The sequence below is a fragment of the Chelonia mydas genome, chromosome 4, assembly GCF_015237465.2.
Source record: "Chelonia mydas isolate rCheMyd1 chromosome 4, rCheMyd1.pri.v2, whole genome shotgun sequence".
Lineage (NCBI taxonomy): Eukaryota > Metazoa > Chordata > Testudines > Cheloniidae > Chelonia > Chelonia mydas.
The window spans coordinates 113,823,095-113,836,600 of NC_057852.1; the positions used below are offsets into that span (position 1 = coordinate 113,823,095).

A 13,506-nucleotide genomic window follows, 5' to 3' on the forward strand; every position below is an offset into this window, starting at 1 on the left:
TTGTAACATTTCTAATAAGTTAATTTTGATGTTTTGAGAAGAGCATTTCCTGGAACATTTTTAGAATACTGTGCAGCAAAGAATAGGTGCAGATTTCCTTTGAAAGCCATTATCCACTTTCATCGCATTTCTATTTGAGTTATGCATGATGTAAATCCCTGGATTAGATCATTTTATAATGTAAAGTAAACAATTATATAACAGTATTTGCCAGTTATATGCATGCAACAGCTGAAAATAATATAGTGAAACTTAAGATGCCATTAGCGAGTCCACTAACACTTCTTTCCTTGGAAAGGAAAAAGCTCTTCTCAAGTGGTCTAAAATGTGAAAAAGTTGCTTTTTTGACAGGATGAGGAACAAATAAGCTAACTAAATATAACACCCCAACTAGATACATATATTTCTAGTCTTGATAAAAGTTCTAGTAAATGGGATTTCTTTGGAGAGAGGTAAAATGGAGACCAACAAAAATAGAATTGCAAACAGAATGCCAACAGTTGTAATGAAATGATATATAGTTAATCTATCTTCTTTGCAAATAGAACTGGAACATAGTTAGATATACACTATAGGAGAGGATGACAAGAGAAGAAAATCTGATTGTTTTGCTTTCTTTATGACAGTATCTGGCATTTTCCCACCTGATTGCTCTTTGTGTTTGAGTTTTTGTGATGCTAATTTAACATTTTGTTTAGCTTGCTTGCTTGACTGTTTTGTCTGTTCCTTGGCACTCTCAATTCAGACTTCTTTGCCTGCTTTTTCTTATCTGGAATCTAAAAAAAAAGGAAGTGTAAAGAAATATGTCAACTACATAGGGTGTGGCACATTTACATTCACCAGTATAAGAATGCATATTAAGAGAGGTAATGAAGTTCAAATGCTGCAAAAGGTTCAAAAACCTGAACTCTTAACTTCAACAAAAAGGTTCACAGAATCCAGCTCTCCTGATACTGCTAAGCTTAGGAGGCAAAGACAGTGCATGTGGCAAAAGGCAAACAAAGGGACTCTTACACACTGAGGGACAGATTCTGATACCCTTACTCACATTGAATAGAAAGAACGAGGAGGACTCGTGGCACCTTAGAGACTAAAAAATTTATTTGAGCATAAGCTTTCGTGGGCTAGATGAGATGTTCCACAGCATGCATCTCATGAAGTGGACTTTAGCCCACGAAAGCTTGCATGCATCTCATGAAGTGGGCTTTAGCCCACAAAAGCTTATGCTCAAATAAATTTGTTAGTCTCTAAGGTGCCACAAGTACTCCTCGTTCTTTCTGCTGATACAGACTAACACGGCTACCACTCTGAAATTAAATAGAACGGTACTCCATGAACGGTAGTCCCATTGAATTCTTATGGATAAGGTGCTACTAAACCAGAGTAAGAGTATATCTATCTGGCACTGAATTAGTAGACCTGAAGCACCTCAAAGAGGTGAAATATGTGAGCACTCGGGTTTAAATAAGAGACTACTGTTTAGTATAAACACTCCTTTACTTATACAAAACATGCTCGCTAACACCCTAGCTTTGCAAATACTTACATACATGCTTTACTTTAAACATGTGAATAATCCCATAAAAGTAAACCAAGTTCAGATCAGAGTTTGCACCTGAAGCCTATTTACCTCTGAGTCCAATCTGAACAGCTTTGAACCTTGGCATAACTAAGATTTAGATCCAGACTTTGAAACACCACACTTGGGAATGTTCACTCTTGTGGTTCAGTTTGTTACAGGAGGTAGAAAGCTTGGATCCAGGTCTCAGATCTAGATTTTTATTTCATGCCTCCCTACAGTAAGTCTACAAAAATAAATTAAAATAGAAGTTATCCTACACAGAGAAAAAAGTACCTAGTGTAACACATCTAGTGGAACAGAAAGCTTTTAAAAGAGAGACCTTTAGGACAATGGAACAGATTGTCTAGGGAAGTATGGAATTGCCTTCACTGTGGAGTTTTCAAAAAGAAGCTGGAGAGCCATCTGTCTTGGATGGTTTAGACACAACAAATCCTGCAACTTGGCAGGGGGTTAGACTAGCTGACCCTTGTGGTCCCCTCTGACCCTACAGTTCTATGATTCTATCTTTCTTGTGACCTGGACTTCTCCTGCCAGTGGAACATCCCTTCTCCTTTGCTTTCTACTTCTAAAGTATGTATGTTTTTGTGTGTCTTTTAAATGATTAAAAGTCTTGCCATAATAACTGGGAAATGTGTTAACCCTGCTGTCAGCTGACCTAATTAATGTGAAAGTGTGACTGGATCCTACATAGGGTGCATTTTCCCAGGTGAGTCTTAGGATAGAATCACTCACTTTAATGACAGAACTAAACCAGATATCTTTGTAAAAGCGGGTTTAAGCAGTTCACAATTTTGGGTGGAAAATAAAACATGTCAGAGCACCCACAACAAATGAATAAAGAAATAAAAGCCCCAGCAGAGCAGCTTGGAGTAGGGATGAGCCTAGCAAATGAACCCCTGTACCTGTGCAGAAGCCCATTGAAATCTCTATGTAGAAGTAGGAGTCAGTCTGTGTAGAGCTCATATTCAGCTTGAAAATAAGTTCACAATTAAAGGCAAGTCCTCTATATTGAGCACCTGCATTTGGAAAGAAGGAAGAATGGTTAAGCTTACCACAGGTGTGAGCCTCTATTACAACCCTGACAGGCTCTCTGCTGGCTACATGGATCTTCCCGTGCTGGAGTAAAGTTAAATGCACTTAAGTAGAATCTGAATAATCAGGAAAGAAATTTTAATGAGCCACGTCTCAGAGATCACATTTTTTCCCTATTGAATAAATATTCCACTTTACGAGGATGATCGTAATTGCTCAAGTCATTTGTTGAGATGATTTTTTACCGCGTTTGCCCTGTCAGTTATAATTAGAAGTGTTAACATGGAAAATAGTCACAAACTACTACTTCTGCCTAGATCATGCAAATAGCTACCAGGAATTGGAATTAGATAGTAGCTAAAATGTCACAACTGCTTCAGGTGAATTAGGAGATGCTAAGGCATGTGGTTATAATGTTATGTAATGCTCAGATAAATCTGAATCCCATTTATGTAGACTCTACTGAGCTACAAATCCCAGACTTATAATGGCTAAGCAGGAGGTCAGATGGCTTAGAATAGCTGAGAGGAGAGTATATTTTGCGTAAGGCAATAGGTTGATGGGAGATTAGAGTTCTGAAATGTTTAAAGTGGAATAAAGGCAGTTCACTCTAGAGTGGAAAACAAGTGGCCTGTTTGGTGCTGAACTGTGAACTAGAGAGACAGGTGGTGTAATGGTAGTGCAACTAAATGCAGTGAAGGATGTGGCTCAAGATCCGTACATATAAATAAGTCATAGCACCACTGTTAATGATCTGCCATGTAGTCACCAAATAGAAGTACTAAGCTGAGAGCTACATGCACCTGGTGTCCAAGTGACAGGAGGACACCTACAAGGGAATCATCAGGCAACTAACAAGACACCATAAAAGCAAAATGATTATGGTTATGAATTTCAGCTGGGCTTCAAACCAGTCTCAAATACCAGGGACACAATTTTGCACTCACAATTGCAGGCACAATTATTCACACTGCTCCTGGTTAGAATTCTAACCACCTGACTTACAGCAGGAGAATAAATGAATTGCACAACTTGTTCAGTTGTGACTGCAGTCTGAAAATTTAGACCTAAAAGTTTCTGTAATGTTCAGGCTTCTCCAGGAAGGAAAAACACAGCAGGAAATAATACTCACAATATCATAGCATTATCATAAATAACTTACCCTTGGCACAATAAGCATCCCTTTTTCCTAATCAGCAACATAAATCAACCAGGTCCTTCACTTCTAGAAGCACGAAAAAAGGAAATAAAGTTCTTTACTTCAGGAAGTAACTGAGCAAACCTTTCTCGCAGAGAGGGAAATAAGTAAGGTGCACTTAAGTGGGAGTGGAACACACAACAGAAGGCAGGATTGTTCCCTAAGAGGCGAAGAGTTGACCTGCACAGACACTAGTGTTCGCAGGTAAGTTTTTGTCAGGCATAGTGCCTTTAGGAGAGCTGAGGATGGAATGTTGTGTGTGCACATAATCAGTAGCAGTTGCTAAGGGTGTAATGCCATTGAATTCACTTGGGCTTTAGATCAGGACCACAGTTTGATCTTAAATCCTTATCAATCCAACAGCAGGAATGTAACAGAGATTTGATTGATGTTCTAGAGAAAGACAGTTCACATATGAACTCATATGTCCCAGAATTCTAGCAGTTTCTTTGAAAGGTGTTTGTGACAGCATTGCTAATGTTGGTTCTGATGATACTCACTCATAAAGCCATGCTGTTTTGTTAAGTGACTGATTATTTTATTTATTTTTTTTTTGCAAGAGAGGTGCTAGCTCTGGTATCTTGGCCAGATTCAATTTGGGTAATTACCTTCTGCCCCTGCAGTTTAAATAGGATATGCTATGTCTGTATTACTTGTCCTAAAACTAAAGGAATACTTGTGGCACCTTAGAGACTAACCAATTTATTGGAGCATAAGCTTTCGTGAGCTACAGCTCACTTCATTTGTTATTCCAGTTTCCTGTGCTCTAGTTCAACAGCTGGTACATTCCACCACAGAAAAGGCTGCTTTTAAGTCATGGGTGAGCTGGTTTTACATAGATCAATAGATAGTTAGCTAGATAAATTGATAGGCAGAGTGAAATACACTGGAATCCTTTGAGATGAACGAGCTACATAAGCCTAAGTTATTTTTGTTTATGTCAATCCTTCCAATGAATATGACAAGATAGTCACATTTAATATGGTGTTTGGCAGTTGTGTTCAGCACCTGCGCTATCTCATATAACAATGTAACGTTGACAGCATATGAGTGTTTGATGTTAATTTTATTTGGGGCTGTAGTCAGATCATGATACCAGGTTAATTAAAACACTCCAAAGAATTCTGCACGATGGGCTGATACTGAAACAGGAAGACCTGTCAGTTTTCAGTGAGTGAAATAACAACGGTCGATGGTAATTATTTTCTATTGGTTTGTAGAGAGAAACCAAGTATATTGCATGCTTTGGAAAACATCTCCAGAGCTAATAACAAAGATTAACTACCTGTTGAATTTGTTCCAAATTAGGCAGCAAAGACAACAGTGTTCAGAACACAGGCATATAACAGGTCATGGGAAGCAGCATACATGAATAAATAGGACAGAAGTATATTTCTTTCAGGACTAGTGTTCTTTAACTCAGCGATATCTCCACTGACAACTTGAATTTTAAAGTGCTCCCCTACCCGAAGCTGGCACACAAGCTATTAAAAATCATAAACATATACATTAGTGAATTCTATTAATAATAAAATACTCAGAGGAAGGTGAAACCTGCCTACACTGTTACTGCAAATATTCCCTGAGCAAAATTCCTTCCACAGCCCCAAACTTGGCATTCATTTTAACTCAGTAGGCTCAATTCATCATTGTGTTATTCCAGTTTTATGCCGGTATAACTCCTTTGATTTGAATAGATTTGCTCTAGTAGAAAACTGAAGCCAATTAGTGGTGAATTGGAGCCAGTGTATTAAGCAAGAATCACCAAAGTTAAGGCCTCTCACTAGTTATACAGATCATGCCTTTTCGGTAGCAATACCAAAAGAAACTGGAATGATATTTCAGATTCTGATTCTCATGTGAAAAGTACAGAGACATGATAATCATTTGGCACCTAACATAAACCAGGAAAGCACCTTGCAGATGAAGCATGATATTATTAAACCATTTCATAAAATATTGGTGCCCTTTTGACCACGGCCTTGCAATTTGTGTAGTCATTCATACTTGTGCAAATGCTACCATATCAGATTGGTGGTATTTTACTGGTATAAATGACAGCACAAGGTAAAATTGGAATGGAAAATGGAAAATCAGGCTCCGGGGTGGGGGTGGGGCTGGGGGGACAGAAATACCCCAGGAGCCAAGAAGAAGCGATTTCAAACTTGCAGCATGCCAGCAACATCATCCACTGCAGATAGAATGGCACTTGCACCACTCAGCTAAACAGGACCTAATAGAAAGAAGACCGGAGTCATGGATTTAGTCCAGGACTCTGAGAAGCTTGTGACTGAGAGCTACATCCTCTACTGATATAAAGTGCCCCAGCTATTCTAGAGTCAACAGCAGAGAAACTGGGCCTGAGTTGTGTAGCAGTAAAAAGACTTGTGACATTGGTAATGAAGTTTTTCAAGGACTTGCCCAAATACAGGAACACATCTTTATGTTTAGGTCTTCAAAGAATCAAGTACATCACTGTATGCCATTTACCTCTTGGTTTGCAAGGACTGAAAAGTTTACGCTAATAACTAAAAGTGGTCAGTCTTACATGACAACATGTACTTGAATGGTTGTGAGATATGTTTTTTCTTTAAAGATTTGACTATGTGATTGATATATTCCAAAGTATTATGGCAATAAAGTGCAACTGTGACACGATCATCTTCCAAAGAATAGTGCTGTTCTTTTGACTGGTAGGGAGGTTCTTTCTTCCTTAACCAGGGAGAGAGTCTATTATGAACCTGTAACGCTATGGTGTGTTATAGCCACTCTCACAAATTCCAACTGAGACATTTGGGGGTTGAGAATTTGAGTCAACCTACCTGTTTAAAGGGGAATAGATACTGTATGTTAATGCCACAGAACGGAAACCATTTTTTTTGTTAGATCAAGTCTCCCCTTTTCAGTAAGCATGAAGCATTCCTGTAAGTTGTATAACATACACTCTTCCCAGACTTAAAAGATTGCTAACAATGTAAATTAACTTTTGTTTACTCAAGAGTAAGAGGAACATTTTCTATTCTAGTTATGTAAAAGCCTAAATAAACAAAACCCAAGAGAGCCAAACGAAAAGGGCAGTCAAATAGAATGTTTTCTGATTGTGCATGCCAAGTGGGATATTAAAAGACAGAGAAATGAATTTGAGGTCACCCTATTTCCTTCCACTTATTTAACTCAGTCATTTTAGGTCCTATTCTGTTTATTCCTTATTAGTTACATTGTGATAGTCCCTGTCCCAGAGAACACATTCTAGGAGTATACAAGCTTAAAGTCACAACTGAATAAGAAATGTTGGTCATAGGTGATATGAGAGTCATGATGCCCACATCTGTAGCAATTTGGACCCACTCACTCTGCAAGCCTGAAGCAGATTCCAGAGGAGCCAGGCTGGCATTGGCGTCAGATGGCAAGTTTATTTGGGGACATTTTATTGTATGGCCATCTGGTGTCATTTCTGGTGGTCGTTTTTGCAGGATTCTATCATTTTGCTCCAACTGGCTTCTGTGGGCATTCTTATGCTCAACTGAGCAAAGCTTCCAATCAGAGTAAGCACAATATAAAGCTTACAGCTGGGATAGAGAGAACAGCTTCTGTGTCCATTTGTCATCACTTTCTAAAGGATTAATTTTTAAGTTATTGAGATGCCTAAATTAAAACCAATAAATAAGTTAAAAATAGCCTAAAGAATGTGCCCAGACTGACAGAGTCAGGATTTTAAACCCACTTAACTACTGTACTCACAGTCACAAATAACAGTGTAACTACAGCTCAGTACTATAGGATGTCATGCAAAATTATAGAACACAATGTATTGCAAATTTTGGAATAAACATACTATTCTTCATGTTCAAAATTAGCTTTGAGGCAGGTGTCCAGCCCATATTTTTTTAATGATTTTGCAAAAATTAAAACCATACAAGTATCAAAACACCTACTCTTTACTCACAAGCTGGCACATGTAGTTTCAAACATCTAAAGATTTCTAAACCATTGAAAATTATCTATTGTGTTCCAGACTGTCTGTTTGTTGGTTTCATTGCCAGGCTCATTATAATAGGCCAAGTAGAATCAGTGAGGATGACATATTTGTTATAACATTGCTCAGTCTGAAAAACAGATAAAAATAGAGTAGCTTAATTTACAAAAGCTGCCTGTTGGGTCTTAGAAAGTGGCTTTCCTTCAAGTCTGTTGTTGAATTGGACCACAAGCTGGGAGCCTCTAACTATAGTACTGGTCAAAGGGAGGGTTCAACTCTTTTGTAAATTGGGCCAAATGGCAGTGCTCACAACGGGTCTTACTCACTGCTGTATTACTAGTGCAAGGGTAAACTTCTCTCATCTCAACAATTCAGACTTCTTAGTTACATTGTCAAGAGGACAGGTGAGAGCTATAAATCAATGGCAGAGATAATCCAAGCAGGACAGAGAACAAGGCCACATTTAGAGACCTTGAAGCTGAGTCATGTGGCCGAAGAAGTTTCCCTGCAACTGATTAGAATCATAGAATCATAGAATATCAGGGTTGGAAGGGACCTCAGGAGGTCATCTAGTCCAACCCCCTGTTCAAAGCAGGACCAATCCCCAATTAAATCAGGGGGTGTAGAAATACAGGGGGTGGAGAACTGATTGGTGGATCTGTGCGTATCTGTGTGTGAGTGGGCTTGTCTATACTTATGGCTAAATCGGCACTGCTGAGAGTGATGCAGCAGTGTCAGTTTAGTGAGTCTGGTGAAGACAAGATAAGTTGATGGCAGAGCGCTCTCTTGTCAATGTCTGTATTCCATCTCCCCGAGAGGCGGAAGGTAAGTAAGCAGGAGAGTGTCTTCTGTTGACACAGCACGGTGTAGACACCACTTTAAGTTGACCTAATTTATGTTGATTTCAGTTATGTAACTTACATAACTGAAGTAATGTAACTTAGGTTGACTTATAGCTTTAGTGTAGACCAGCCCAAAAAAATAAAAGCAACCAGAAAGCAAACAGAGAGAGATGCAGTGGTACCATGGTCCTGGGAGCAGGCCAAGAAAGAGATCTTCCTTTGCACAGAGTGGCTGGAAAGGAAGGCTTGGAAATTGTGAGCAAGGAACTGCCTTGTGTTTTTTGTTCCTGTTGTGTTCAGGGAAACCGGACTTTGCATACATTCTTTGTAAATAAATAGGATTGCACCAAACCAAAGAACTACCTGATTAGTATAATCAGTTTCACCTCCTAATGGAAACAACCTAGGTAGGTCCTGAATATTGGTTAACTGCTTGGGCCAAGGGATAACTATATATATATATAAATGCCAATTTTAATGAAAAATACTCTAATTTCATATTCCACTGATACTGCTTACCACATAAATGGATTTCACCTTTAAGGATGCTATATAGAACAAAAGAAATGGTTCTTTCTTATGCTATATGTAATGCATGAGCAATGTAAGATATTTTGGCACTAAAATCCATAGATTATTCTCACTCTTCTTTGAAGGGTAGCGTGTAAACGGGTTCAATAGATTTATTATTTACAGTGCTGCATCAAACAGCAGATTTATTTGTTCAGGAAAATGTAGTTACCAGTAATTCACTTACTCTCAGTTGTGTGAAACCCATTAGGTGGCAAATGAAATGGGGATATAATACCTCTGCACATAGCTTCTAAAAGAAGTATTATTTAGATATAATTTTGCAACTCAACCCCGAGGAAAATATTTCCTCCTTCCAACAGGTTTAAGTTTGAATATTTCATATTAAACTATTATGAAGTTTACTGTAATGTGTGAGATATTCCCCTCTGTACCAGGGCACAGAGAGGAAAAATGCTCACCAATGACAGACAAGTGTGGCCAGGGAGTAACAGAGGAGGAGTGCAGTGGCTATGCTGTTTGCTCTCTCCTGATTCTGCCAAGCAGCCAGCAGCCTGTGTGAGGCCACCCTGTGTATTAAAGGGTGTGTTTGTGGGAGGAGAAATGGGGCACACAGAAAGCACAATGGGGGTGTCCATAGCAAAGGTAAGATGGTTAGGATGCTAGCCTGGAACTTGGGAGCTTTAAGTTCAATTTCCTGCTCCACCACAGACTTCCTGTGTGACCTTGGGCAAGTCACTAAAGTCTCTCTGGTCTTTAGTTCCCCTATCTGTGAAATGGGGGTCATAGCACTTCCCTACCTCATTGGAATGTTGGGAAGATAAATGCATTAGCTACTATGGCAATGGGGGTGATTATAAAAACCTAAAATAGATAGCAACCACCAGCAAATTGCTGTTTTACTGCTTCAGGGAGCTGCATCAAATCCCACTCTGTGGCTTCTGCACCTCACAGAGTGGGACGTAATGCAGCATGCAACAGTGTGCAGGTGACAAATGGGAATCCTAACCAATGAAGCAGCCACTGAACAGCAAGTAGAAGTGCAACATCTTTGTGAAAATAGATTGACATCTGTAGCATTGGGCAGTGAGTGTGGTTCTCGGTAAGTCCTAAAGATCAACATGCTTCCAAGACCCATCCTGTGCCATCTCATGCTGCTAGCCTTTCTGCAGGAAGGGTAAAGGCTTTGATTCAGGAAAGCATTTAAGCACGTGCTTAAGTTCATTCATATTCAAGGCAACAGTTGTGCACATGCTTAACTTTAACTCTTATTCTGTAAAGAGATACTTTCCTGAATTAGGATCAAACTGCAGTGCATGTTCTTGTCAGCATTTTAAAACATTATTTAATGTAACTGTTCCCTTCGACAAGTTTTTCCATGGAAGGGAAGGTGTTTGCCAAGTGTACATATGTACAATTTTAAATCTACTGGGACAGCAAAAGAGTTGCATAAAAATCATGAAATATGTTCTTTCTCTTCAAAGAGCTACATTTCTCATGTTTAACAAAATAAGTTTCCTTTAGGAAAACATTTACTAATCCATTGGTTTTCTTATTAATCTCTCTACTCCAACTGCCTCGCCATAATGTTCTTTTTCTGTGTTGTTCTTCTTTCCTATACTCAAGTCTTCACCAGAGAAACAGGGAAATTTCACTTTATATTCTGGTTTAATTTACTATTTCTGGCTGACCAGGGAGAGGCTTCCCCTCTGACACCAGATGAAATTATGGACTGGCTAAAACAAATCTCAAGTGAACAGACTATGTTAAGAAAATATCTGAAGATATTACTGAGATCAAAAATATTAATCTCACACAAAGCTGATTTGCAAGGTTTGCCATCAAGACTAGAGGAAGCTGAGAACAGAATCTCCTCACTAGAAGACAGTGAGTACTCTGAATATAACTGCAGAGCAACAAGAAAGGACTATTAAAGCACTGCAGGAGAAGGTTAATGAGCTCGAGGGGAGATCAAAGAGAAACAATCTCATAATTGTGGGTCTCCTTCAGGGGCTGGAAAAAAGGGAGGCCTGTGGAATTTTTATTCACCATTCCGTCAGGACTTTTGTCTCTCCTTATGATCACAACTTAGATATGGAGAGAGCCCACCTCTCCCTTCCATCAAACCCCTCTCCAAATGCAAAGCCGTGGGCCATAACTGTAAGATTTTTAAAATACAATGTTAAGGAACTCATTCTTTAAAAAGCCTGTGAACTTAAAAGTCTAATATGGAAAGGACATCAGCTGATGACCTTCCCAGATCACATCAATGATATGGTGGAAAAGAGGGCTACATTCAACAGACCATGAGCCCTAGACAAAGGATTGGGTTTGGACTTCTTCATTTCCTCCCCTGCTATTTTCAAAGTTAGAAAGGAAGGTAAAATGCTTAGTTCTATGCGAGCAGAAGAAACTGAAAGGAGTCTGATCACACCACAAGTAAAAGACCCCCGCAGAAGATACAGACAGGCTGAATTAAAGCAACTTTACCAGATTAGTCACTGCAGTGCTGGAATTCAGTTCTCAGTTTAGCAACAAACTGTATACTGAAAACTCACCATTTTGTTTCAGCCTTCAGTTTTATTTCCTTGAACTTCCCTGGATTCACCAGCAGAGGGATCTGGCTGGGGAGAGAGTGGGTAGGAAAAAGGATCTCACCTACCTTGCCCAACCCCACCATGATTCCAGGGCACCGGGAGCACCTACCCCACCTTGGGAGGCCACTTGTCCGGTTTTGTATCAAACAGTCCTCTTTCTGGCCAGGGGTGACAGGTTTGTATAATTTTTGGTGGTGCCCAGAAGGGGCCCAAGTCCCGCCCTGCCCCCCACCTGCTTTGTAAGCTGATATATATATATATATTTATTTTATTTTAAAATAATGTAAAATGGACTTGAAACAGTAAGCATTTAACAGTTTCCCTATATTGCACAAAGTGGGTGGGTGTGGAGGGATGAGGGCTCTGGCTGGGGGTGAAGGCTCTGGGGTGGGGCTGGGGATGAGGGGTTTGGGATGTGGGAGGGGGCTCAGGGCTAGGGCAAAGGGTTGGGGTGCAGGGGTGAGAGCTGCAGGGTGGGGCCAGGGATGAGGGGATAACGGTGCTGAAGGGGGCTCAGGGTGGGGCAAAGGGTTGCGGTGCAGGGTGGGTGAGGGCTCTGGCTGGGGGTGCAGACTCTGGGGTGGGACAGGGCTGGGGATGAGGAGTTTGGGGTGCGGAGAGGACCCACAGTCCCCCCAGCCGTCTCTCCACCGGCAGCAGCGAGCTCTGGGGGAGGGAGCCCCCTCTGCCCCCGGCACCACACTCACCTGGCACCATCACTGCATGTGCTCCTAGGGGCCAGGCCCCTCTCAGGTCCAGGGAGTCCCCTCACCTCCCCTGTTGTGGGTGCCGGGGGCGGGGGGAGGATGCCATCACATGCAGCCTCCTCCCCTGCTGCCCCTCACCATAGCTTCGGGGGGATGGGGCTGCCCCCTGCCCAACATGGGGCAGGATTGGTGGCTGCGGGTGGGGAGGGTGCAGATCACATAGTCGGAAACTCACCCAAGCCCTAGCAGCTGCTCAGGTGAGGTCCAGACTCCGTCTCCCGGAAGACCCTGGGCATCTCCTCCCGGTGGGTGCCAGGGGAGGGGAAGGCTGCCAATCATGTGTGTGCCTCCTCCCCTCCTCAGGTGCAGCAGCAGCCTCCTCCTCAACCTCCTGCTGGCGCCGATCTTGTGTTGCAGGCAGCAGTGGCTGGCAGCGGCGCCGAGGTGGTGCAGCGCAGAGCTGCAGAGCAGCTGCCCGCTTGAGGCAGGGACATTCCAGAGCCGGGAGGTGTATGGGGCGGCAGGCAGGAGCCGGGGTACACTCCGGGGGAGGCACACGGGGGCAGCAGGCAGGGGCTGGGGGAGAGGCCTGGCTTCGAACATTGGTGGAGCCAGGCCCCCAGGCCCTGAATATTCCTGGACCCTGGGCACCACAGGCCCATACAACTCGCTGCCCCTGTTTCTGGCTGATTTGTCCCCTTCCAGCACTGGGACAAAACTGGACGTGGTTTTGTCTGGTATCGAATGGGGGACTCATATGCATGGTGAGTGTGAGGTTACACCAGCAGAGCGGGGTGGTAGGCTCTTGAAAATGACGTCCTTCGTGCGACGCGACGTCACAAGCACCATGTGTATGAGGTCATGTGGGCAGGGGTGAGGTCATGCTGTTCCCAGAAGTGCTGGAATGTCCGGTATTCCGGGTACGTATGAGTGGCCACCGTAACCCCACCCCTCCTCCCTATGATCCCAGATCGTGACTCCAAGTTAGTCGTCTCATGAGACCCGGTTTCTGTTTGCTCCCATGGATTGGCAAGGCTCAAT

At 41.9% G+C, this 13,506-nt stretch overlaps 1 long non-coding RNA gene across 1 annotated transcript; it reads right to left on the reverse strand.

Annotated features, from left to right (window-relative positions):
• Positions 1 to 298: 298 nt before the first annotated feature.
• LOC122465578 lies at positions 299 to 11,733 on the reverse strand. Its single transcript, XR_006290516.1, has 4 exons — positions 11,652 to 11,733; positions 3,777 to 3,839; positions 2,485 to 2,598; positions 299 to 776 (listed from the first exon to the last, which is right to left on the reverse strand). It is a non-coding gene; the product is annotated as an uncharacterized LOC122465578 (long non-coding RNA).
• Positions 11,734 to 13,506: the final 1,773 nt, after the last annotated feature.